Source organism: Lipotes vexillifer, unplaced genomic scaffold (assembly GCF_000442215.2).
Source record: "Lipotes vexillifer unplaced genomic scaffold, Lipotes_vexillifer_v1.1 scaffold80, whole genome shotgun sequence".
Taxonomy (NCBI): domain Eukaryota; kingdom Metazoa; phylum Chordata; class Mammalia; order Artiodactyla; family Lipotidae; genus Lipotes; species Lipotes vexillifer.
Genome location: NW_006792432.1, coordinates 1,014,291 through 1,039,849, shown reverse-complemented (window position 1 = coordinate 1,039,849; position 25,559 = coordinate 1,014,291).

Here is a 25,559-nt window from a genome sequence, read left to right as displayed (position 1 = left end):
AAAAAAAAAAAAAAAAAAAAAAAAAAAAAAAAAGTGACAAGATATTAGGCATGACTCTAGTAGGGAAGAGTCAGGATATTAGAATAAGACAGGCAGGGGCTAATTTTGAGGGACTTTTGGGGGAAATATAATTGGGAGCATTAGGTCATCATTTTTGTAGTCTGGGGGAAAAAAATCAGCCTGACCACAGTGTTAAAATGGATTGAAGACACTAGATACACTGAAACAAATCAGAAGGTTGTCATAGTCGAAGCAGTAAATGATAAGGGCAGGAAACTTTCCTGTCTTTTTCATCATTATATTCCTAGTGACAAGAATAGCACTTGGGACATAAAGTTGAACTAATGAGCAGACAGGCGGGGGATCCAAGATGCATTTAGAAAATAGAGCTGACAGCATTTGAAGTTCCTAAGGATAAGATCAGAACATTTCAAACTACATTTTATATCAAGCAATATTAAGTGTAACTGAGATGTTGCCCAGAGTCCAATTGCAATGTTTTTGGTCAAATTACAATGGCCTGGACACCCAAACTGCTCAAATTGTATTCATTTTACACAAACATTTGAAATGTAAGTCTGAGAGTAACCAAAAAGGGTGGGTACTCAAAAGCTCCCTATTTATCACCAGTTAATCTGGAATTGCTACATGCACTTCTGTGCTTCAGCCAGCTTCTGTGATTCACATGCTCTATTTGTGGGCATCTCTTCCAAACTCTGTGTTAAATTACCTCATGTTGGTAATTTTAAATCACCCCTCGTGGGAGTGTTTACACCATGGGAACTGGCAAATGCTACAAACCATTTTTTCCCCTGAAAGTCAGTTGTTAAAATTAATCAGCACATCACTGACTACACAGACTCTTCTGTGCATCTCTTTTTTTCTGCTACTCCTGCTTTTTTTCAGCAGTTTTCACAGATTATGTAGTCTCAGCAACCATGCATCCAAAGGTGTTGTATCATCCAGTGCTCTAAAGTTACCAACCTTAGAGTTTTCACAACGGTACTGGAATCTGGGTCAAGAAACTATATTTTTGTTGATTCTGTACTGCACCTCACGTTCCCAAATTCTGCTTGTTCTAGGATCTTCTAAAATATCTCATATTAAAATTTCATGAGCCTTTGTCTCTCAAATCATAAAGACTTACAGCCTTTCTTAGTAACCCAAATGTGGGCAGGAACCATTGTGGCCCCTCTTGTCCTCCTTCTTTCTCAAGACTCTCTGACCCAACATTTACACTTGACAGCCACGATCACCTTCCACAGGAGCAACAATAAATTATATCACACCAACATACACCAAAAAAATTCTAAGCCTATTTTATGAATATAGCTGATATATACTATGTATATAACAGGACTGTAGTAGCTCCACTTCAGGCAGCTAAATGCCTTGTTATGTTGTTACTGTGAAGCTGTGGGGATAATGAGAAGCAGGTTTTAGACCAGAGAGAAAGCCGCAATAGGGACTCATCCATATCTAGGATTTAACGTGGCATCATGTACTGTAAACCTTGGAAAATATTACTTCAACACTCTCAATGCACAGGTAAGTTTTTTCTGTGCCTGATAATGTAAATGCTACTCCTCTCAGGTGGCTGAAATACAAAATAAAATTTTTAAAAATAATGATAATACAAACTTTGCAAAATTAAGCATCGGCACAAGGTAGATAGTGTGCTTGGAAGAAGAGCGAAAACTTGAAATAAAAGTATGTCAGTTTTATTTCTGAGTGCCTTTCAATATGTCAAGATCTCCTGCTTAACTGTGAAAAGGTGAAGAGAATTTTCCCTTCTTTCCTTATAGTGATTTTGTGATCTTTATGAATACATATAGGTTAGAAATTCCGTAAACTCTAAGTACCACACATATGTTATTATAGCATTATTCATTATAAAAGTTGTCTGGGAAAAGTATATATTATTTTAGAGGACAAAATGTATAGCTTTAGCACATCATCTTAGGCTTTCCCAATAGATTTCACATTTTTTTCAATTATACTATCCCCTAATGTTAGTTTTGCATCAAATGGAAAAAGTGCCTTTTTGATAAAAATGGATATTCATGCCAGCATGCACATAACATCCAAGATTTACCAATTGTCTGGTTAATCTGATCAGTGCAAAGAGCCATCAAAAGAACCCAATATGTATGAAATTTATATTCACTGCTTTACTAATACGAAGAGCTGAAAATGCAAAATTCCCAATATATTCACATTTTTAAATGTTTAAACTTGCTACACAGATGTGTAATCACAACAGACCCCAGAGTTGAATAACCTTCTCATTTATTAGTTTTTGATCCTGGGAAAGTCCCCAAATAAGCTACAGATCCCTCTTCTTGAAGTAAAGGTAGTATTAACCTCTTCAAATATTTATTTGATGATTGGGAGGAAAAAAAATTTAAACTTATCATAGTATTTCACATGAACCAGTTGCTGCATATATTTAACTTTTACCACAGACTCATCTAAAAAATCAAATCTATGTGCACATCTCACAAATACTTCTAATCTATATTCTGTTTCAACAAGTCTGCAATGTGAATTTCTGAAATACTGAATAAAGATCATTACCAACTTGATTTATTTTGCTTTTTTTAAATTAATTTTTTTGAAATTTATTTCATTATTTTTATACAGCAGGTTCTCATTAGTTATCTATTTTATACATATTAGTGTATATATGTCAATCCCAATCTCCTAATTCATCCAACCACCACCACACCAGCCCCGCTTTCCCACCTTGGTGTACATACGTTTGTTCTCTACATGTGTGTCTCAATTTCTGCCCTGCAAACCAGTTCATCTGTACCATTTATCTAGGTTCCACATATATGCGTTAATATACAATATTTGTTTTTCTCTTTCTGACTTACTTCACTCTGTATGACAGTCTCTTGGTCCATCCACATCTCTACAAATGACCCAATTTCTTTCCTTTTTGTGGCTGAGTAATTTTCCATTGTATATATGTACCACATCTTCTTTATCTATTCGTCTGTCGATGGGCATTTAGGTTGCTTCCATGACCTGGCTATTGTAAATAGTGCTGCAATGAACACTGGGGTGCATGTGTCTTTTTGAATTATGGTTTTCTCTGGGTATATGCTCAGTAGTGGGGTTTCTGGGTCACATGGTAATCCTATTTTTAGTTTTTTAAGGAACCTCCATAGTGTTCTCCATAGTGGCTGTATCAGTTTACATTCCCACCAACAGTGCAAGAGGGTTCCCTTTTCTCCACACCTTCTCCAGCTTTTGTTGTTTGTAGATTTTCTGATGATGCCCATTCTAACTGGTGTAAGGTGATACCTCACTGTAGTTTTGATTTGCATTTCTCTAATAATTAATGATGTTGAGTAGCTTTTCATGTGCCTCTTGGCCATCTGTATGTCTTTACTGGAAAAATATCTATTTAGGTCTTCTGCCCATTTTTTGATTGGGTTGTTTGTTTTTTTAAAATAGAGCCGCATAAGTTTTTTATATATTTTGGAGATTAATCCTTTGTCTTTTGATTTGTTGGCAAATATTTTCTCCCATCTGAGGGTTGTCTTTTTGTCTTGTTTATAGTTTCCTTTGCTGTGCAAAAGCTTTTAAGTTTTATTAGGTCCCATTTGTTTATTTTTGTTATTCTTTCCGTTACTCTAGGAGGTGGGTCAAAAAAGATCTTGCTGTGATTTATGTCAAAGAGTGTTCATCCTATGTATTCTTCTAAGAGTTTTATAGTGTCTGGTTTTACATTTAGGTCTTTAATCCATTTTGAGTTTATTTTGTGTATGGTGTTAGAGAGTGTTCTAATTTCATTCTTTTACATGTAGCTGTCCAATTTTCCCAGCACCACTTATTGAAGAGACTGTCTTTTTTCCATTATATATCCTTGCCTCCTTTGTAATAGATTAGTTGACCACAGGTGCATGGGTTTATCTCTGGGCTTTATTTCCTGTTCCATTGATCTATGTTTCTGTTTTTGTGCCAGTACCATATTGTCTTGATTACTGTAGGTTTGTAGTATAGTCTGAAGTCAGGGAGTCTGATTCCTCTGACTCCGTTTTTTTCCCCTCAAGATTGCTTTGGCTATTAGGGGTCTTTTGTGTCTCCATATAAATTTTAAGATATTTTATTCTAGGTCTGTAAAAAATGCCATTGGTAATTTGATAGGGATTGCATTGAATCTGTAGATTGCTTTGGGATTGCAGTGAATCTGTAGACTGCTTTGGGTAGTATAGTTATTTTCACAGTATTGATTGTTCCAATCCAAGAACATGGTATATCTGTCCATCTGTTTGTGTCATCTTTGATTTCTTTCATCAGTGTCTTAGAGTCTTCTGAGTACAGGTCTTTTACCTCCTTAGGTAGGTTTATTCCTAGGTATTTTATTCTTTTTGTTGCAATGGTGAATGGGATTGTTTCCTTAATTTCCCTTCTAATCTTTCATTGTTAGTGTATTGGACTGCAAGAGATTTCTGTGCATTAGTTTTGTATCCTGCACCTTTACCAAATTCATTGGTTAACTCTAGTAGTTTTCTGGTGGCATATTTAGAATTTTCTATATATAGTATGTCATCTGCAAACAGTGACAGTTTTACTTCTTCTTTTACAGTTTGGATTCCTTTTATTTCTTTTTCTTCTCTGATTGCCATTGCTAGGACTTCCAAAACTATGTTGAATAATAGTGGTGAGAGTGGACATCCTTGTCTTCTTCCTGATCTTAGAAGAAATTCTTTCAGTTTTTCATCATTGAGAATGAAGTTTGTTGTGGGTTTGTCATATATGGGCTTTATTATGTTGAGGTAGTTTCCCTCTATGCCCACTTTCTTGAGAGATTTTATTATAAATGGGTGTTGAATTTTGTAAAAAGCTTTTTCTGTATCTATTGAGATGTCATATGGTTTTTATCCTTCAATTTGCTAATATGGTGTATCACATTGATTGATTTGCATATATTGAAGAATCCTTGCATCCTTGGGATAAATCCCACTTGATTGTGGTGTATGATCCATTTAATTTGTTGTTGGATTCTGTTTGCTAGTATTTTGTTGAGGATTTTTGCATCTATATTCATCAGTGATATTGGTCTATAATTTTCTTTTTTTGTAGTATCTTTGTCTGGTTTTGATATCAGGGTGATGGTGGCCTCATAGAATGAGTTTGGGAGTGTTCCTTCCTCTGCAATTTTTTGGAAGAGTTTGAGAAGGATGGGTGTTAGCTCTTCTCTAAATGTTTGATAGAATTCACCTGTGAAGCCACCTGGTCCTGGGCTTTTGTTTATTGGAAGATTTTTAATCCCAGTTTCAATTTCATTACTTGTGGTGGGTCTGTTCATATTTTCTATTTCTCCCTGGTTCAGTCTTGGAAGGTTATACCGTTCTAAGAGGCTGTCCATTTCTTCCAGGTTGTCCATTTTATTGCCATAGAGTTTCTCGTAGTAGTCTCTTATGATACTTTGTATTTCTGTGGCATCTGTTGAAACTTCTCTTTTTTCATTTCTAATTTTATTGATTTGAGTTCTTTCCCTCTTTTTCTTGATGAGTCTGGGTAAAGGTTTATCAATTTTGTTTATCTTCTCAAAGAACCAGCTTTTAGTTTTATTGATCTTTGCTATTCTTTTCTTTGTTTCCTTTTCATTTATTTTGCTCTGATCTTTATGATTTCCTTCCTTCTACTAATTTTGGTTTTTGTTTGTTCTTCTTTCTCTAGTTGCTTTAGGTGTAAGGTTGGATTTATTATTTGAGATTTTTCTTATTCTTGAGGTAGGATTGTGTTGCTATAAACTTCCCTCTTAGGACTGCTTTTGCTGCATCCTATAGGTTTTGGATCATCATGTGTTCGTTGTCAGTTGTCTCTAGGTAGTTTTTGATTTCCTCTTTGATTTTTTCAGAGATATCTTGTTTATTTAGTAACGTATTGTTTAGCCTCCATGTGTTTGTGTTTTTTACATTTTTTTCACTGTAACTTATTTCTTATCTCATAGCGCTGTGTTCAGAAACGATGCTTGATATGATTTCAATTTTCTTAAATTTACAAAGGCTTGATTTGTGACCCAAGATGTGATATATATCCTGGAGAATGTTCCATGTGCACTTGAAAAGAAAGTGTCATCTACTGTTTTCAGATGGAATGTCTTATAAATATCAATTAAATCTATCTGGTATACTCTGTCATTTAAAGGTTGTATTTCTTTATTAATTTTCTGTCTGGATGATTTGTCCATTGGTGTAAATGAGGTGTTAAAGTCCCCCGCTATTATTGTGTTACTGTCGATTTGCTCTTTTATAGCTGTTAGCATTTGCCTTCTGTATTGAGGTGCTCCAATATTGGGTGCATATATATTTATACTTGTTATATCTTCTTCTTTATTGATCCCTTGATCATTATGTAGTGTTCTTCCTTGTCACTTGTAACATTCTTTATTTTATAGTCTATTTTATCTGATATGAGTATTGCTACTGCAGCTTTCTTTTGATATCCATTTGCATGGAAAATCTTTTTCCATCCCCTCACTTTCAGTCTGTATGTGTCCTAAGGTCTGAAGTGGGTCTCTTGTAGACAGCATATAGATGGGTCTTATTTTTGTATCCATTCAGCTAGGTGTGTCTTTGGTTGGAGATTTTAATCCAGTTACATTTAAGGTAATTATCGATATCTATGTTCGTATTATCATTTTCTTAGTTGTTTTGGGTTTGGTTTTGTAGGTCCTTTTCTTCTCTTGTGTTTCCCACTTAGAGAAATTCCTTTAGCATTTGTTGTAGCGCTGGTTGGTGGTGTTGAATTCTCTTAGCTTTTGCTTGTCTGTAAAGCTTTTGATTTCTCCATCGAATCTGAATGTGATTCTTGCCTGGTAGAGTAATCTTGGTTATAGTTTCTTCCCTTTTATCAGTTTAAATATATCGTATCACTCCCTTCTGGCTTATAGAGTTTCTGCTGAGAAATTAGCTGTTAACCTTAAGGGAGTTCCCTTGTATGTTATTTGTCATTTTTCCCTTGTTGCTTTTAATAATTTTTGTTTGTCTTTAATTTTTGTCAGTTTGAGTACTGTGTGTCTCAGCATGTTTCTCCTAGGGTTTATCCTGCCTGGGACTCTCTGCGCTTCCTGTACTTGGGTGGCTATTTCCTTTCCCATGTTAGGGAAGTTTTCGACTATAATCTCTACAGATATTTTCTTGGGTCCTCTCTCTCTCTCCTCTCCTTCTGGGACCCCCTATAATGTGAATGTTGGTGCGTTTAATATTGTCCCAGAGTTGTTTTAGGCTGTCCTCATTTCTTTTCATTTTTTTTTTCTTTTCTGTTCCACGACAGTGAATTCCACCATTCTGCCTTCCAAGTCACTTATCCATTCTTCTGCCTCAGTTATGCTGCTATTGATTCCTTCTAGTGTATTTTTCATTTCAGTTATTATATTGTTCATCTCTGTTTGTTTGTTCTTTAATTCTTCTAGGTCTTTGTTAAACATTTCTTGAATCTTCTCTCTCTTTGCCTCCATTCTTTTTCTGAGGTCCTGGATCATCTTCACTATTATTATTCTGAATTCTTTTTCTGGATGGTTGCCTATCTCCACTTCATTTAGTTGTTTTTCTGGGGTTTTACCTTGTTCCTTCATCTGGTATATAGTCCTCTGCCTTTTCATTCTGTCTGTCTTTCTGTGAATGTGGTTTTCATTCCACAGGCTGCAGGATTGTAGTTCTTCTTGCTTCTGCTATCTGCCCTCTGGTCTGCTCATTCTTTTTTACTACTATAGTTCAACAGAAGAAATATGATCATTTTATGAATGGGTGGGACATTGAATGAATACAAATTTAATTTAGGCATACTCATAAAATCTTCTTTACTTTTTTGTTGGTTGAATAATCTTATGCTAATTAGATTTATGCCAGTACTGTCTGAACATTTGTACTGAATGTTTTCATATTTTACATGAGAAATAAAAGTATATCTGGGAAAGAGACATCAAAAGATCTCCTGATAATATTCCCAATATTTGTATTTACATAGAATTTTTACTAGTGTGTGTTTTTCTGATATAAAGGACAGTAGTTAAGTTGACGTTTTAGCAAATTAAAATATTAAGGTGGTACAACTCAATGATTAATATAAGTAGCATCTTTCATCATTGGAATCTATTCTGAGAACCATATACTGTTTAATTTTGAAATGGTATAGTTTAACAGAACAATAAAAATAGCTTTCTTTCTTTCTCTTTTTTTTAGTGTGTTGTCTGTGATGGTAGCCAATCCAGATTATCAAAAGCAAATATCAAGGCCAAAAATCAATATAATTAAGGATTTCATGGTAATAAAATTCAGTCAATGTATTAAGATTTTTTGTAATCATTTTAAAACTTGTATTCATCTCTATTGCTTTTAAAATTCTTGATTGCTACCTAAATTTAACTTGCCAAAAATTTATAAAGCAAATTTACAACACAAAAATTAAAAGAAAAAATAGAAAGCTCTCTTACTTTTGCCACAAGGGGGAAAAAGTATTTATATTGGTGTATTTCTTTCTAATGCTTTTCCTTTTAATTAAAAAATATTGTATAGCGCATTTATACTTTAAAATAAACTTTCATTGTATTACACATAAAAGCGTAGTTCATTTTACTATTGAAAGTAAACTTATCCATGTTACTATTACCTATGTCAAGAAAAAGACTATCTCCAGCACCAGAAATTATTCTTCTATCCCCACCTAACCACTAGTCTCTCCTTCTCTGCAAAATTAATCACTATCCTGACTTCTAGTACACTATATTAGTTCTGCATGTTTTTAGTTTTGTAAAAATGGAACCATATAGTATATTTCCATTTTGTGTCTCGCTCTTTAGATAAACATTATTTTTGAGAGATTCTTCCAATTAGATATGAGTAACAGTGAAGCTTCATTGCACTCTTCCATTATAAGGATATACCTCATTCTTGTTTTGATGGGTAATTGAGTTGTTTTCTTACTTTTCACTGTTGGCAAAAACACTGAATGATCATTTTGCAATGTCTTTTGGGACATGTGAGGGTTTCTCTAAGTGTATATCTAGAGTGGAACTGTTGGGTCATAGGGAATTAATTAATTCACTTTAGAAGATAGCTGGCAGTTTCCAATGTTTCTGAATTAACATTTCCCACCAGTCACAGTATATGTAAGTTCTACCCAATGCAAATCTTTGTCAATACTCTTTATTTTAGACATTTTGCGGTAATAGTACCTGATTGTAGTTTTTATTAGCATTTCTCTAATGACCAATGGGAATGAACATCTGTTTATATTCTTACTGACCAATTGTTCAACATATTTATGAATGACCTATTCAGTTCCTCAGCCCATTTTTCTATTGGTCATTCCTCTTCAGGTTATTGATATATACATCTTTTCTGTTATGTATTATTTTTATATATTATAACTATCTTTTCTCATTTCAGAATTTTCTGTACTTAATACAGTCAAATTTATAAATCACTTTTCTTATGGTTTTGGAGTCTATCTCATAGTTAAGAAAATATTTCTTATTCTAGAACCTCGACTATTCAATTTTCTCTTTTTGATCAACAATCTCCCTGAAACAGATTCAAAGTAGTGTAAAAAAGAGGTCAAGCTTTATTTCTTCTCCACGTACCTAATCAATTAACCCAAGACCAATTACAGTAAAAACTATACTTTCACGACTGCTCTAACTATCCCTATCTATGTCTCTATCTATCTTTCTGTTGCTCAGTTTTTCTGTTTTTGTACCATCTGTTCCACTTCACTTGGCTTTTTTTCCTTTTCTGCACTACTTGTACTAATGCCACACTGTCATAATTACTGTTAATTTACTCTTTTGCTTTACTGTGATATAAGATTTTATATCACATTATTTCTTCAAGATTGCATGGGTTTATTTTTCCATGTAAATTTAAAAATCAGTTGTTTAATTTTCCATGAAAAAGAAAAAAAGCTGCTGCCATTTAAGTGAATCTCTAAGTCAACTTAGGAAAAATTGATATCTTTATAATACTTTGTCATCACAAATACTGACATGGTATATCACATCTTTATTAAGGTCTTTAATTTCTTTTAAAAAATATTCTTCAAAAATCTGTGTAAAGATTTTATACTCTTCATTAGTTTTATTTCTAAGTTTTTGAATGTTTATTTTATTCTAGTGTAAAAGCTATTTTAAAATTATTTACTGGGCTTTCCTGGTGGCACAGTGGTTGAGAGTCCACCTGCCAATGCAGGAGACGCAGGTTCGTGCCCCAGTCCAGGAAGATCCCACATACCACAGAGCGGCTAGGCCCATGTGCCATGGCCGCTGAGCCTGCGTGTCCAGAGCCTGTGCTCTGCAATGGGAGAGGCCACAACAGTGAGAGGCCCACGTACCACACACACAAAAAAATTATTTACTAATGATTTATGCCTAGTATATAAATAGATTTTTATGTATTGATCTTCTATCTAGTAAACTTGTTATAGTCAATTATTAATTCTAATAGTTGACCCAGAGATTTATTTGAATTTTCTACATAGACTCTCAAGTTCTCTGCTTATTATTATGACAATTAAATCTCTTCATTTCCTGTCTGTATAAAATTTATTTATTTTGACTGATTACTGTGTGCATAATCTCCAGTAAAACAAAAAAAATAAAAGGTAATAGCAGATAATCTTTTCCATTTTTATTATCCAGGGAAAGACTTTCATATTTTACCTTTAAATATGAAATTTAGTGTAGTTTTTATTTTATTGTGCTTTGTCAGATTAAGAAGTTCCTTCTGTTCCCTATTTGGTAATAATTTTTGTGATACATAGGCGTTTGTCAGGTGCTTTTCTGAATCTTTTAAGATGGCTACATATATTTTATGTTTTATTCTGTTAATATGACTGATTTTTAAATCTGAAGCAACCATATTTTCCTAAAAACAATAAACCTGTCAAACTGACATAAGACCTTTTGAAAATATTCATAGCATTAAAAAAACTCATATTTAATGTTAAGTATTAGTACTTAGTTATACTAATAGGATTAAATATTGCTAACATTAATGAAATTAAAAAATAAGTCTGTAGTCCAAAGCAAGAATTACAAATATCTGGCAAAATATAGCTCAGAATGAAAAATATATCTGAAAGATGACTCTGCTTTTCACTCTTCTTCATCGAAAGCAATGCTAATAGATTGCACCATTCCAGGTTTAGGCATTGAGAGGTGTTACATAAAAATGTGATACTGAGATGTATCTACCTATAGAAATTAGTGATTAATTACATGCTAAGGATGGATGGAAATGACAAATTTGGGACATTTCCTATGTTTCTGCTTTCAGCAGCTATGAGAAGAATAAAGACATGGGCTACAAAAGAGGGAAAAAAGAGAAAGACAATGAGTTCTAATCTGGGACATTTTGAAATTAAGACGGATCTGAGATATTAAAGGAGTTATCTTTTGGGAGCAGACACAGGTAATTTTTCAATACTTTTTATATTCCACTACTTTTCAGAATTTTGCAATGAGCATGTATTATTTTTATTATCAGAAAAAAGTGATAAAACCATTAATAGATTTGTGAAAATTTCTATGAAATTATACATCACTTATAATCGCTAAAATAATAATTTTGCTGGGATAATTATTGAAGTAGACAAGTAAATAGCACATTAAAAAATTACTAAGTAAGAGGGAAAATTCTGCCTCCATTGTTCACTGGTCATCTTGTCTTGGAAAACTCCACAAATTTCTTGAAACATTCTCGTCTTTAATATTAGAGAAAATAATAATTATACTGCCTATTTCTGATGGTGATTATGAAAGCCAGATCTGATACACCCATAATGATAAGTAATTGTTATTCCTATTTAGTATTTAATCATAACTATAGAGAAAACATGTAAAATAATCAAAAGGTAAGTTTCCATTTTCATAAGTACTAAAAGTTATAAGAATAATTGCTTAAATGGTCTTTAAATCCTGGACATTTCCTTTTCTTAGTAGCATACAGGCTACTGATCTTCTAGCACAGTGTTTTTTCTCTTTTATTTAACTTTGTTTTTTTCAAATCTATCTAATCTAACAGTGATTAATAAGGTAGGAATGATTCATTTGCATGGTGTAAGAAAAACTGTATCCCAATTTTGGGCCATCATATATACTGTCATGGTTATTTTAAATCCCTTGAGGTATTTCTCAGCCCCAAGGTTTAAAAAACTAGGGGCAGGATTTCAGCTAGCATTACGTACTATCCTTCTAATTGTCACGTTGAAACAAAATATTTCTATGTTTCTTAAGCTACAGAGGCATAAACCGTTATAAAACATATTCAAGGAATGTGTATTCTAGTTAGACAAATATTATAAATAATGGAATATTACTTTATTTCAAATGTGGGTTAATAATTTTCAGAGAATTAGAATATTAAAACATTTAGCCCCATTACTACACTGAATATATTATAATTTTTTTGTTTACTGAGAAGGTACTTCTAGATTTTGGAATTATCAAAATTATTATAATTATTTTGCTATAATTGAAAAAACATGCTAAGATAAAAGAACATTTTAATAGATATTATATAATCTAAGTTTACCATATTTTGTGATTTGGGGAATATATTTTCATATTAATTTTGGAATCTTATAAAAAGTACATAATAGTACTGAGTTTGGGGAAAGATGTAATGTAGTAGTTGAGATGGTAGGTTTTGGAATTATAATGTCTGGACTTCAATTCTAGCTACTCCGATTACCAGCTTTATGGCAAGGATACTTAACGTGTCTCCTAAACAGTTTCATTTGTAAAATATTAATTAGTCCAAGAAATGTGCTTGGTACACTTCATGGTACAGAATTAGAATTGCTGTTTGTTGAACAGATGAATGAAGTTTATTCTAACTTCTGGTTCTTCCCTTAATCTTCTTACCTAAAATGAAGAAAATATTATTTTAAGAGCTTCCAGAAAGCAGTTTTTTAAAACTATTTTTCATGATATATCATAACTGGAAGTGTTTTTATTAAAATTTTCAATAAATTTTACAAGGATGGCACTATATACTGAAACATTTTATGTGTACTTCACTCTTTAAAAGATCCCTAACATAAAGCATCTTTAGATTGAAGTGTTTATGTACATCTTATTTATGATTACAATAGTGAGAGGACGCTGGAACCAAATTAGCTATAAAGTTAAAAAAGGTCTCCAACACCTACAACAATATTGAAATTCAGAAGTGGAAAAATCAAAGATCTGTTCATACATCCCATGGAACTATAACACATATTAATAGAATCCATGCCATGTCGATGTTAATATTTAACTTTACATTTTTTGACTGAAACTAATGCCAACGTTACAATGTTGTTATTTTGAGTAGCATATGCTTCAGGAGTGGTTAATGACTGGAAGAAGATAATACTATATGAACATAAAAATATCTGTACTGCATTTTGAAATCTCAGCCACAATAGACCACTTTGATACACTATATAAGGTCATTATACATGGATATATGAAAATTAGCAACAGTTTGATAATTTTGCCATATACAGTGGGTTGCATCAATTAGACAATATTTTATGAATTTTAACACTATGCACTTTTTGCTGTCATTATTTTGCTAGATGTAATTTTCACAGCAGTTTTGAGTTTTAGTCTTCATTACAAGTGACATTAAAAATTACAGTGTATGATGTGGATTAAATTTGCATATACCTGCCATTATATATTGTTTGAAAACAATTTCATATGCTTTTGTGTTTGAAGTAGAATTAAAATATCAGTACAAATTTTAAGAGCTACTAATTGATATTATTTCCCCATATATATATATATACATGTGCATTTATTTTTTTATTCTTAATTACTAGGGTAATTTAGCCAATGAAAACTAAAAATAATACCAGATACTATTTATTTTATACCTACCATGTCCCAGGTACACTTTTCTTCTCACAACAGTTTTATGTGTTGTGCACTTTTCTTCTCACAACATCTTCACAGGTAGATATCATTAGACATGATTACAGATGAACAGGCTAAATGATACAAAGCAATTTAACCAGATCATATAACTTCTAAATGGTAGGGTGTGTGTTATTTCCAGGTGGCCTGTTCTCTCTCTAAAAAGGCACATCAGTTGAGGTCACAGGAAGAAACTTATGACACATTCAAATTAGGTAATTTGAGGACAGTTTAATGAAGGGGTTGTTTACAAATAGGTGGATGGGTTTAGGAAAATGGCAAGGGATGGAGCAATAACCTCGGTTTCATGATACAAGAGAGAGCTGTGTGATAAAAAGAGCTGTAGTCATTAAAAGAGTAATGCTGTAAACATTGACCAATGCATGGTCACCTGACTGGGAAAAAGCTGAGAAAATAAATGCCCTGAACTCCCTCTTCTGTTGGCCTTGGCACCTCCTTCTTGTTTCTCATATTTGCCACAGTGGAATACAAGTCAGACCATTGATGCAATGCAAGGGTGGAGAGAGGATCTGGAGAGACAAATGACAGCTATTCAGAATATAGGATATATCTGGAAAGTAAGAATATTCTAATGAGAAGGAACTCTATTGTTATATTATTTGCAACGTATCAACCATGCATACTTTGACTCCTCAGATTATGAAAAAATTTGATTGATTGAAATTAAATGTCATATAAAGTAGTAGCTTTACCAGTTAACAAATATAACAGCTAATGCATTAATATGATGGGAAAGAAAAAAGACAACAGAAATCAATAGATTCAAACAGTACTCTGAAGAAACCAAGAAATATGTCTTCTTCTCTCCACTGGTTGCATTTTCCATTCATTTCTCACTTTATTTTTTCCTGCGGTACGCGCGCCTCTCACTGCCGCGGCCTCTCCCGCCGTGGAGCACAAGCTCTGGACGCGCAGGCCCAGCAGCCACGGGTCACGGGCCCAGCCGCCCCGCGGCACGCGGGATCCTCCCGGACCGGGGCACGGACCTGCGCCCCCTGTATCGGCAGGCAGACTCCCAACCACTGTGCCACCAGGGAAGCCCCCTTTTTCATTTATTCAAAAACTGTGAATTCCAGAATGCATCATTATGTTGAGATGAGGTGGTGAAATCATAGGACATTGCATTCTGAATGTCTTTTTATTTTAGGAAAATTTATAAACCTGGTAAGATAGGAAGGAGATGGGGTGAATCATGCCAGAATGTGCATTCCTTCATGTACTGTGTTGCATGATGAACACCCTAAAACTTAATCTTTCAAGAGTTGTTAAAGAGAGACCTCCCTGGTGGTGCACTGGTTAAGACTTCGTGCTTCCAATGCAGGGGACCCAGGTTCAATCCCTGGTCAGGGAACTATGTCCCACGTGCATGCTGCAACTAAGAGTTCACATGCCAAAGCTAAGGAGCCTGCCTGCCACAACTAAGACCCAGTGCAACCAAATAAATTAATTAATTAAAAAAAAAAAAAAAAGAGTTGTTAAAAGGTCTAACAGATTAGGGCATGATCTTATCACAATCTTTCAGTTATACACTCTAAGACTAACAGATTGTAAGTGTACACTAATGAACTACCTGAGGGCTCTAGCTACACCAGTGTTTTCTGGAAAAAGGTGAATACAAAACACATCTTTTTTTTCTTTAAAACAGAGGAAAATCCTACTGTCTATGAAAGGATTCTGCAAGGAACAAAGAATACTTGAATACAGAAACAAATGGCTTTGAAAATATTTTTGTCATGGAAAAGAATAAAAGTTTAGAAACAAATATAATTATCTTAAAAGTACAAGTAGTTGTACCTTTTTATAAACTGGCAAACGTGCACCCACACACACACAAACCCAGAGTGAGGTATGTAATAAATGGATGACTGAAATTAAAGGAGAGAATTAAAGTAGTAGTAAAGTATAATAGACTAATTCAAATGTGCGTTGGAGGCAGTAAAAGGAGACATATCATAGGAGTAAAACAAGTCTATGACCAGGAGGATAAATATAACAAGCTCTCACATAATAGATGAAAGAGAAAAAATTGTTTAATTGAAACAAGCAATTTTTTAAATAAAACTAAACTAGAAAATAGAGATCCATGTCAAAAATTATATTTGTGCCTATAAAAGATATCAGAGAATATGGAAAAAGTCAAGATATTAAAGAAAATGTTACATTTTTAAAAAGGGCCTAAGACAGCAACCCTAACCAGAATAATAGCTTTGATTAATAAAAATTGTTTAAATAGATGCAGATTTACTTATAGTCTTTAAATTTCATGCTAAAGATACAATGTGTAACCATCCAGAAAGAACGCATTCATATTGACTTCAAAATAAGTATGGCATCCAGTTCTCCTGTATGGTAATAAAAAATAAAAAGACAGAGTCTACAGGTTTTTAAGGGACAAAGATTTTGACTAAAAAATTCTGAACTCAGAGAAGTTCTCATAAATGATGACATCATAATGAATAGAGATACTTTGCAATAATTCAAAAACCTAATATCATTCTATTTATAAAATACATTTGTATATCATAAGAAATAGATAACAATTCAGAACTCACAGAAAAGTTGTACTTTAAGTGCTGCTGTAAGATTTGAAATCATTTAGGTACATGCTTAGATATTTACAATATTTATGAATATGACTAAAATTAGGTACACATCTAAAAATATTATAAAAGCCTATAAAATAAATATAAAGGACAAAGTATTGAAGAAAATATTTGTAAGCTTAAATATAATGATTATATAATAAGATCTAGCCCATGCCCCAAATTGAAATTTCAAATACCAGAAATTTTACTAAATATACTTATTCCTGTTTAGCTAGAGAAGTGTATAAATCATTGTTTTCTTCTAAAAGTATACACTTAGACAAATATCTAATAAACCTAAGTAAATCATAAGAAACTAATAAAAACAAATTTAGTTTCCTAATAATTATAGAAGATAAAAAAGCAAACAATTTACTTGACTAACAAAACAAAACATCAGGAAACAGTAAATAGCATAAAAATAAAAGCATGAATAAGGGGAAACTGTCAAGTAATTTAAAACAAAAACTATTAACATCCTCTATTTTAAAAATACTTTGCATTAAATGTAAATATTTAAAAGTTTTAAAAATATTTTAAAATATTCTGATTGCATTAAAAGTAAAGTAAAATTTGATGGTACTTACAGAAATGAAGATTAAAACTAAATAGTAAAGGAATAGTATACAGCCATGAAAATGATGACCTACAGTGGATTGCCACAAAATATCATGGAGGACAAATGCAAGCCTCAAAAAAGTATGCTTCATATGATCCCATTATCCTTATCGTTTTAACTAAAGCAGTAACAAAACTGTTGGCATATAAATGTGTATGTATGTGTTTAAAATTCATAGACAAATACAAAATAGCCAAACATAAAAATAAGAAGCAAGACTGACAATGATAATGGGAAAAAGTGTTTACTGAGGTAAATGAGATGATTTTTAATTAATGAAAATTAAAATCTATAACAAAGTAAATATAGTGATCATTTCCATTTACCTTTTGTATAGCCTCAGAATATCATTTGAAGTTTTGTAAGGATAAATTTATAGAAACATACTTTATCGACACAAACACATTGCCATTTATCTATGAGTTTATACAGTAGTTCATAGTCAATGAATAAAAAAATTTCAAAGTAGATAGGCATAATAAATCTAACAAGATAAATCTAATAGAATGAGATGAGTCTGTTCCCAATGGCATTGGTTTCCCTTATGCTTAGGAGACTGCTCAGTTACAATTATTTCCCTTTATTAAATAATTTTAATTCTAAATATCTATATGAAGGCAATCGCTAAAAATATAGGAAATAAATTGCTTATGGAGTCATCTGTTTCAGAATTATTCACATGGCAGAAATTGGAAGCAGTATAAAAATCTAACATTAGAGGAGTGTATTATAGTGTACATGCACAATATACTATTATTCATTAAAAGTAAACATAGAAACAAAAAAAGGTTTGATGGCCTGATACCACATTAAAAATAATGTAAATATAAAGTAGAAAATCAGGATGTAACAGAATCATAAATTTATATTTATTTTATAAAAAAGCTAGACTGGAAAGATATTATACTGGCATGTTAATAATGATACTATCTAGATGTTGTGCTTTTAACTTTGTATTTTCTTGAGATATTTCCTAATTTTCTATAATGTATGGATCTTTCTTTCATAATCAAAAGGAAAATTTAATGCAATGATGTAATCTCCTTTATTTGAGAAAGTCCATGTAGACATATACATATTTGTAGTTACTTCCTACAAGTGAAATTTATTCTTTAGAGCATAACGTTTTTCTGAAAACTACACATAAAGAAAATATCAAATACCTAGTTTACTGAGGAGTGATCAAATGCAATTTTACATGTATATACATATATACATATATTTTATAATGTATATATATAGAGAGAGTTGTTATTCCCAGGTCTCATCCTTAGTTTGATACCTTTTCTCCATAATATTTATATTATATACAAATAGGTTTTTAGTAAATGTTGGACCAATTACTTTTGTTTGTTTTAAGAGCCATAAATACTAAACATGTTTTTTGTTTGTTTTTGAGATTGAGGACAGTCCTTTTTTCTTTCAATTAATTTTTTTTGTTTTTTACAGTAGGACCTTGTTGGTTATCTATTTTAAATATAGCAATGTGTACATGTCAATCCTAGGCTTTCAATCTATCCCTCCTCCCCCCACCCTTCCCGCTTGGTAACCATAAGTTCATTCTCTAAGTCTGTGAGTCTGTTTCTGTTTTGTAACTAAGTTCATTTGTGTCTTTTTTTTTTTTTTTTAGATTTGGCATTTAAGCGATAGCACATGACATTTGTCCTTTTCTGTCTGACTTATTTCAGTTAATATGATAATCTCTAGTTGCACCCATGTTGCTACCAATGGCATTATTTCATTCTTTTTAATGACATATTCCAGTGTATATATGTACCACATCTTCTTTTTCCATTCATCTGTCGATGGACATTTAGGTTGCTTCCATGTCTTGGCTGTTGTAGAGTGCTGTGATGAACACTCATCACATGTGCATGTATCCTTTTGAACCATGTTTTTCTCTGGATAAATTTTCAGTAGTGGAATTGCTGGACCATATGGTAGCTCTAGTTTTATTTCTTTAAAGAACCTCCATACTGTACTGCATAGTGGTTGTACCAGTTTACATTCCCACCAACAGTGTAGGAGGGTTCCCTTTTCTCCACACCCTCTCCAGCATTTGTAGTTTGTAGATTTTTTGATGACGGCCATTCTGACTGGTGTGAGGTGATATATCATTGTAGTTTTGGTTTGCATTTCTCTAATAATTAACTATGTTGAACATCTTCTCATATGCCTCTTGGCCATCTGTATGTCTACTTTGGAGAAATGTCTATTTAGGTCTTCTGCCTATTTTTTTTTTTATGTTGTTTGTTTTTTGGATATTGAGCTGCATGAGCTGTGTATAAATTTTGGAGACTAATCCCTTGTTGGTCGCATTGTTTGTGAATATTTTCCCCCATTCTTTGAGTTGTCTTTTCATTTTGTTTGTGGTTTCTTTTGCTGTGCAGAAGATTTTGAGTTTAATTATGTCCCATTTTTTTATTTTTGTTTTTATTTCTATTACTCTGGGAGATGGATCAAAAAAGATATTGCTGCAATTTATGTCAAAGAGTGTTCTGCCTATGTTTTTTTCTCTAAGAGCTTTGTAGTATCTGGTCTTACATTTAGGCCTTTAATCCATTTTGAGTTTATTTTTGTTATGGTGTTAAAGATGTTCTAATTTCATTTTTTACATGTAGCTATCCAGTTTTCCCAGCACCATTTATTGAAGAGACTGTCTTTTCTCCATTGTATAGTGTTGCCTCCTTTGTAATAGATTAATTGACCATAGGTGTGTGGGTTTATTTCTGGGCTTTCTGTCCTGTTCCATTGATCTATATTTCTGTTTTTGTGCCAGTACCTTATTGTCTTGATTATTGTAGCTTTGTAGAATAGTCTGAAGTCTGGACGCCTGATTCCTCCAGCTCCGTTTTTCTTCCTCAAGATTGCTTTGGCTATTTGGGGTCTTTTGTGTCTCCATCAGCCCTCACAGTAACTATCAGTTTCACAGTTATGATTCAATGAAATTTTATGAATAAGTGATATAGTAAATTTAATATATATTGGTGCTATACATTATTTAGTAGCAATTATAAACATTAAAAAATTTTAAAACTTCACATATAATTGTTAAATGGAATAGGATCATGTGTGTGTTGGTGGCACAGAGTGTATAATGTATCTTCTTATTGTATGTTTCCCTGAGATCAGAAAATCAGAAATCAGGTCTGAATCAGAAAATAAATTAATTACCTATTACTTTCTATTTCTAAACATAAAGTGCCACACATATTTTAAAATTTCAACAGAGGATTTCAGATTATATATGATTTTCTCGTAATTTACCTTTCCAATTTCTTCCTGTTTTCTGTATAACTAAGGATATGAACTGTGTTTACAATTGAAAATTCTATTTGAATCTCACGTTTTCTAACCAAAACTATAAGAGAAGCATCATGTGTTATATAATATTCAAAACACTTTGCCTGCATATCCTCTCCAAATTCCATTTGCATATGCACTTTCTATTACCACTAATGACAGTTTAGCCTGTGTTTTGAGGTGAACTAGCATCCAGTAATTTTCTGAAAATGCACATATTGTTAAGTTCGTCTTTTCCTTTCCTTTTTTGGTCCTTTATCGGTTGTTGAGGAAACAAATTCCTGGGGTATTACAATCTGCAGCCTTCGAAAGGGATTCTTGTGGTGCTTTCAAAATCTATTTCTATGACACATCATGGGCCAAAATCACCTCTCTAGTAATGTAACCCGTTATAAGACAGTTGGTTTAGTAGCTTATTTTTACTGTGTGATGATGAGCAATAGCATCTTATTAACAGTTTCAAATTTAAAATCTCATTAAAGACATCAGCAGCACTCTTACTGAAAACTTCTTAAGAATCACTTTTAATGTCCCTTTTTTACCAACACTGAAATTTTATATAAGGAAAGAAAATAAAGTTTTCAAGTGTGGCAGCAAACAAAACTTTATGAAAATCTTTATCCAGTTCTCAGCACTCACTGCTCATCAGAATCAAGTGATAAGCTTAAATAAAATATTAAATAAAATATTAATGCCTGGCCCATGTACCTGACCAATTAAATCCATGCCTGAGTCAGCTTTGCATGGACAAACTCTCAATTTAAGAGTGCTCAGCAGTCTAGCTCACAGAATATGTAGTGAGAAATTACATATTGATTTACTCTCATAGGGTTAAAATTATGAAAAGTGCCTACATGATAATCAAGTATCCCTGTACCTGACTATTACATTCTTGCAATTCACAGATTAAATATAGGGACTGAAAGCAAGTAACAGACCTTTATTTTTCCTCATTAACTACTCTTTGAGCTAATAGCAATATAGATATTAAACAAAAGAAAAACACATTTTATATAGATTGAAACATGGCCTGATTCCATCAGGCAATAAATTAAAATAAAATTTTAAAAAAGTAAAATGGCACTGTTTTCCTACCACTATTCTAAACCTAGAGCATTTATTTGAAAACCTTGTGTTTCTCACCCCTCTTTCCAAGTCTTTAGTCATTTTATTTTTTTTTCAAAGAAATTTTGCAAATTTCAGTTTGTCCTTTTCATTCATATGGAAAGAATTGCTAGTCGGCAATCCAATTTTAAAGTTAAAATCACATATATTAGTTAGAATCAGTTAAATTTATTATGATTGGTAAAATGTTTCCTTTCTCCTTTATACTATATTTTCATTTGACATGTCTGGCATAAAACTCAAATTTTCCTGCTTGTAAGAACACATAAGGTTTAGATAGGTTAATGTTGCTGGAAGTTGTCAGTCTGTGCTCATAAAGTACTTCACTGACCTTTAATTTTGATATGAATCAAGTTTGTTGTCATGTTCATGAAGATTAAGAGGCTTGTGCTGTTGGAGTGGAAGTTTTGTATTGCTTTATAACATTTGGCTTTCTCACACTGTTAAATTTAACTCTTTTTAAATTTAGAATTTACTCAATGTGTATTCCTATAATCAAAGATGATTGATCCTTATTCCTAACAACTCACAGTCTGTATCAAAGTTGACTAAGACTTACATATCTTAACTATTTCTTAATTTTCTTTTAAAATTTTTCAGGCAAATAGTAAAAGTTTCAAGAGCCCAATAAAATTAAGGAAATCTTAAAATAATTAGCTATTAATAATTTTTTCTGGAAAAAATTGAGGTCTATTAAGAGACCTGCTCAAGAAACAGGCCCACATGGAGGAAGCATCATCCATGGTGCAATAGGAATTTGTTTTCTCTTTGTCATCTTTTCTATCCTGACTCTAACCCATACTATGATACAGAATAGTATTTCTTCTCCAAACTGCTCTTGATTGACACCTTAACTGAGAAAGTTCACTTCATTCTCTCATTTCTGGCTCTCATTCTCATTCCTAATTCCACTTCTTCTATGTTACACATACTCCCAGCTCCAACCCTTCATCCATTCCTGAGCCTCGGTATTATCCTGGTTGGTTAACATTTCTCTTTCATTTGAAACTTGAGGAAAGCTTCTATTCTTCAATTTTAATTATTTTGCATAAACATTAGAAAATTTTAGTATAATATCATACATTGGCAACAAACATTTGCCAAAATTGTTGTGGTTAGGATGAAACCTAGATAGTATTTTAATTCTGTTAATATTTGTAGTACAAATTTTAACTATAATACAGTGTAATTAAATACGATTTAATTGTATTTAAGTACAATATTTGTACTAAATTTAATATCATACTTATCATATGGCTTAAGTACACTTAATGTAGAGCTGTTTATCATTAGTAAATTAAAGTATACTGCCCATTTTATCCCCCAGTAGCCCCAAAGCAAAGAAATATTTATGACACATATATGTGAAAAAATGTGTAGTTTTTACTTATCAAGATCTAGGGCTGGAGCAAGCAAGCAAACAAAGTGGAAGTATTACAGTCCTATCCTGTGTTACAATATGTGAAAATTACTTTAACAAATATGTGAAACACAATAACAACTACAAAGACAAAGTATTTTCTGGAGTAAAGAAAAGTAAAGAAACAGTTAAGAGTGAAAGCAAATACTTTAGCAGAGAAGGAAGGGGAAACCAAAATATAGTCCATGGTTCATAGCTCTAGATCTAAATACAATAATACTGTCTAGAATGTTTAAGCATCTATTTGTGGATTTCAATAAAAATAAATGAGAATTCATAGAAAGGCCTTACTACCTCCTTGTAAGAAGTCTTTTTTATGAATGAAGATACTGTTATCATATAAGCATATAACTCCTGGGAAATTAGTTTTATAACTGCTACAAGACTATTTACACTAATAATTACTCATTCTTTATAAAGAGGATGTTATCATCATTTGTTTTCACGTTTTAATTTGATTGTGCTAATCATATAAAATTAGAGAATAAATCTGTTAATGATAACAGGTGTGCTTTTTAGCTTGCTTAATGGGTATTTTGAGTAGTTCATATCCAAAGTATGCAAACATTTTTGATTACCTGTATACAGTAAAGCTTTATAGCAAAACTTCAAGATGAAGTCATAAAGAATTTCTGAATTGCAATCTGCAAAATATCCTTCAGTTTAAAGCAATGCCTGTAAGGAAATGGGAAAAATAAGGTCTGCAGTCTATGTCATATGGAGTTTAAATTAGAAGACTGATTACCTATTTACAAAACCTGTCAATAAGCTCAGTCAGCAGCCATAGATGGAAGTTTGGAATTCTAATGCTTTATCTTGTTTTGCAACAAAAGTATTCACAATGCTCTATATGCTTAACTTCAAATTGAATGGTGAATTCAACAATATTTTCCAAATCACGTAATTAGGTAATACCATTAATCTTTGTTGACAGTCAGAATTCTTTAATGATCAGCTTTTCACTATGTTGTGTGAATAAATACTCCAGGATAATGAATACTCTGTTCTTGAATTTATTTCTATTTTACTTAATACACTTCAAACATTAATGTTTCTAAGCAATTTTCAATCTTTAGAAACATTTGTTTTTATGGCTTATGTGGTTATGAAACAGTCTCTAGAGAGACTTGACAGGTTCGCTGTTATTATACAGTTCTGCATTTATTGCTATATTAAGCAACAGTAGTGTTGCTTATTTTAAAACATCAATCCATCAAACTTAGAAGCAAATTTTTGGTGAAAAGTTCCTTTTTCCCTTTCCTTCTCTTTCAAAAGTAACATGTTAATTCAAAGAAGGATATAGGAATATACCATAAAAGCTAAAACTTTTATTTGTAGATCTTCAGTTTTGTGATCCTGTTAGTGGGGTGCGGCCTTTCATTCATTCATTCATTCATTCATTCTTCATATAAAAGTGTAGTGTATTCAATGAGGAATATGTGTCATCAAAGCGTTTACATTCTAGTAAGCAAATAGTGTGGCCTGAATAGCACATGGCTGAATAGAGTATGCCATAGTAGTGCTAGAGATAGAACATTCAAATACCTGCTCTTTAGTCTGCTTAGTCAGCACTTTGACTCAGCAGACTAAACAGCAAGAATCTGAATGTTTGGCTCAGCTGTCTTCCCCGGAGAACTTTGCCATCTACTTCTGTTCACATAGGCATAGTTTTCAAGTGAGCCCTGGGTGCCTGCACATTTACATGCTGACTGGCTAAAGTCGTCACTTGAAAACTACACTTAACTGAGCCATGGGAAAACACCCCTTAGTGTTCTATATTAATAAATTAAGGTTGTACCTAAATGACCAAACTAATGAAATACTGGATCTTATTAATCTTGTTAAGGCAGGCTGCTTGACTAAAGTTCAAAGTCCTTAGCACACGTGCAATATATTTTGTGGCCTTAAAACAATAATTGTCTTCTGTACCCATACATTTTACCTTAGTAGATTCCTTTTATTGTTCTTGGTTACAAAACACTTTGGTCCACTCATATCACTCCTTAACCTCCTAGTTTCATGCTGTTCCCAAATTTGGTTAACAAGTCATTAACATCTGTCAAATCATTGATAAAAATATATGTTAGGAAGAGACCAAGGATACAGTCCTTTTAAATTGAAATGATATATAAATTAATAAGAAAAATTAATGGCATTATGAGTGATTATTACATGCCATACTAAACTATACTAAGTTCTCTAGATATATTCACAAATTCTCACAACAACACTTTTGGTTAATATTATTAGAATTCTTCTTATAAATGAGGATACTGAGGCATAGGAAGGTGAGGTACTTAGATTGTGATATTTAGATAGTGGCAAAGTGAGGACTCAACTCCCAGAAATTGAGTTCCAATGTCAGTACTCTTACTTTTTTGCCACCTTGACATCTGCATCAATAATATTCTTAATTATATTATGATTTAGAGCACATTTTCACTTCATGTCTGAAAGAATATCGTGAGAAATTTGTCAGATCATGTGCTGAAATGTAGAAATATATGTGTGTACATGTGTGTGTATATATATATATATATATATATATATATATATATATATATG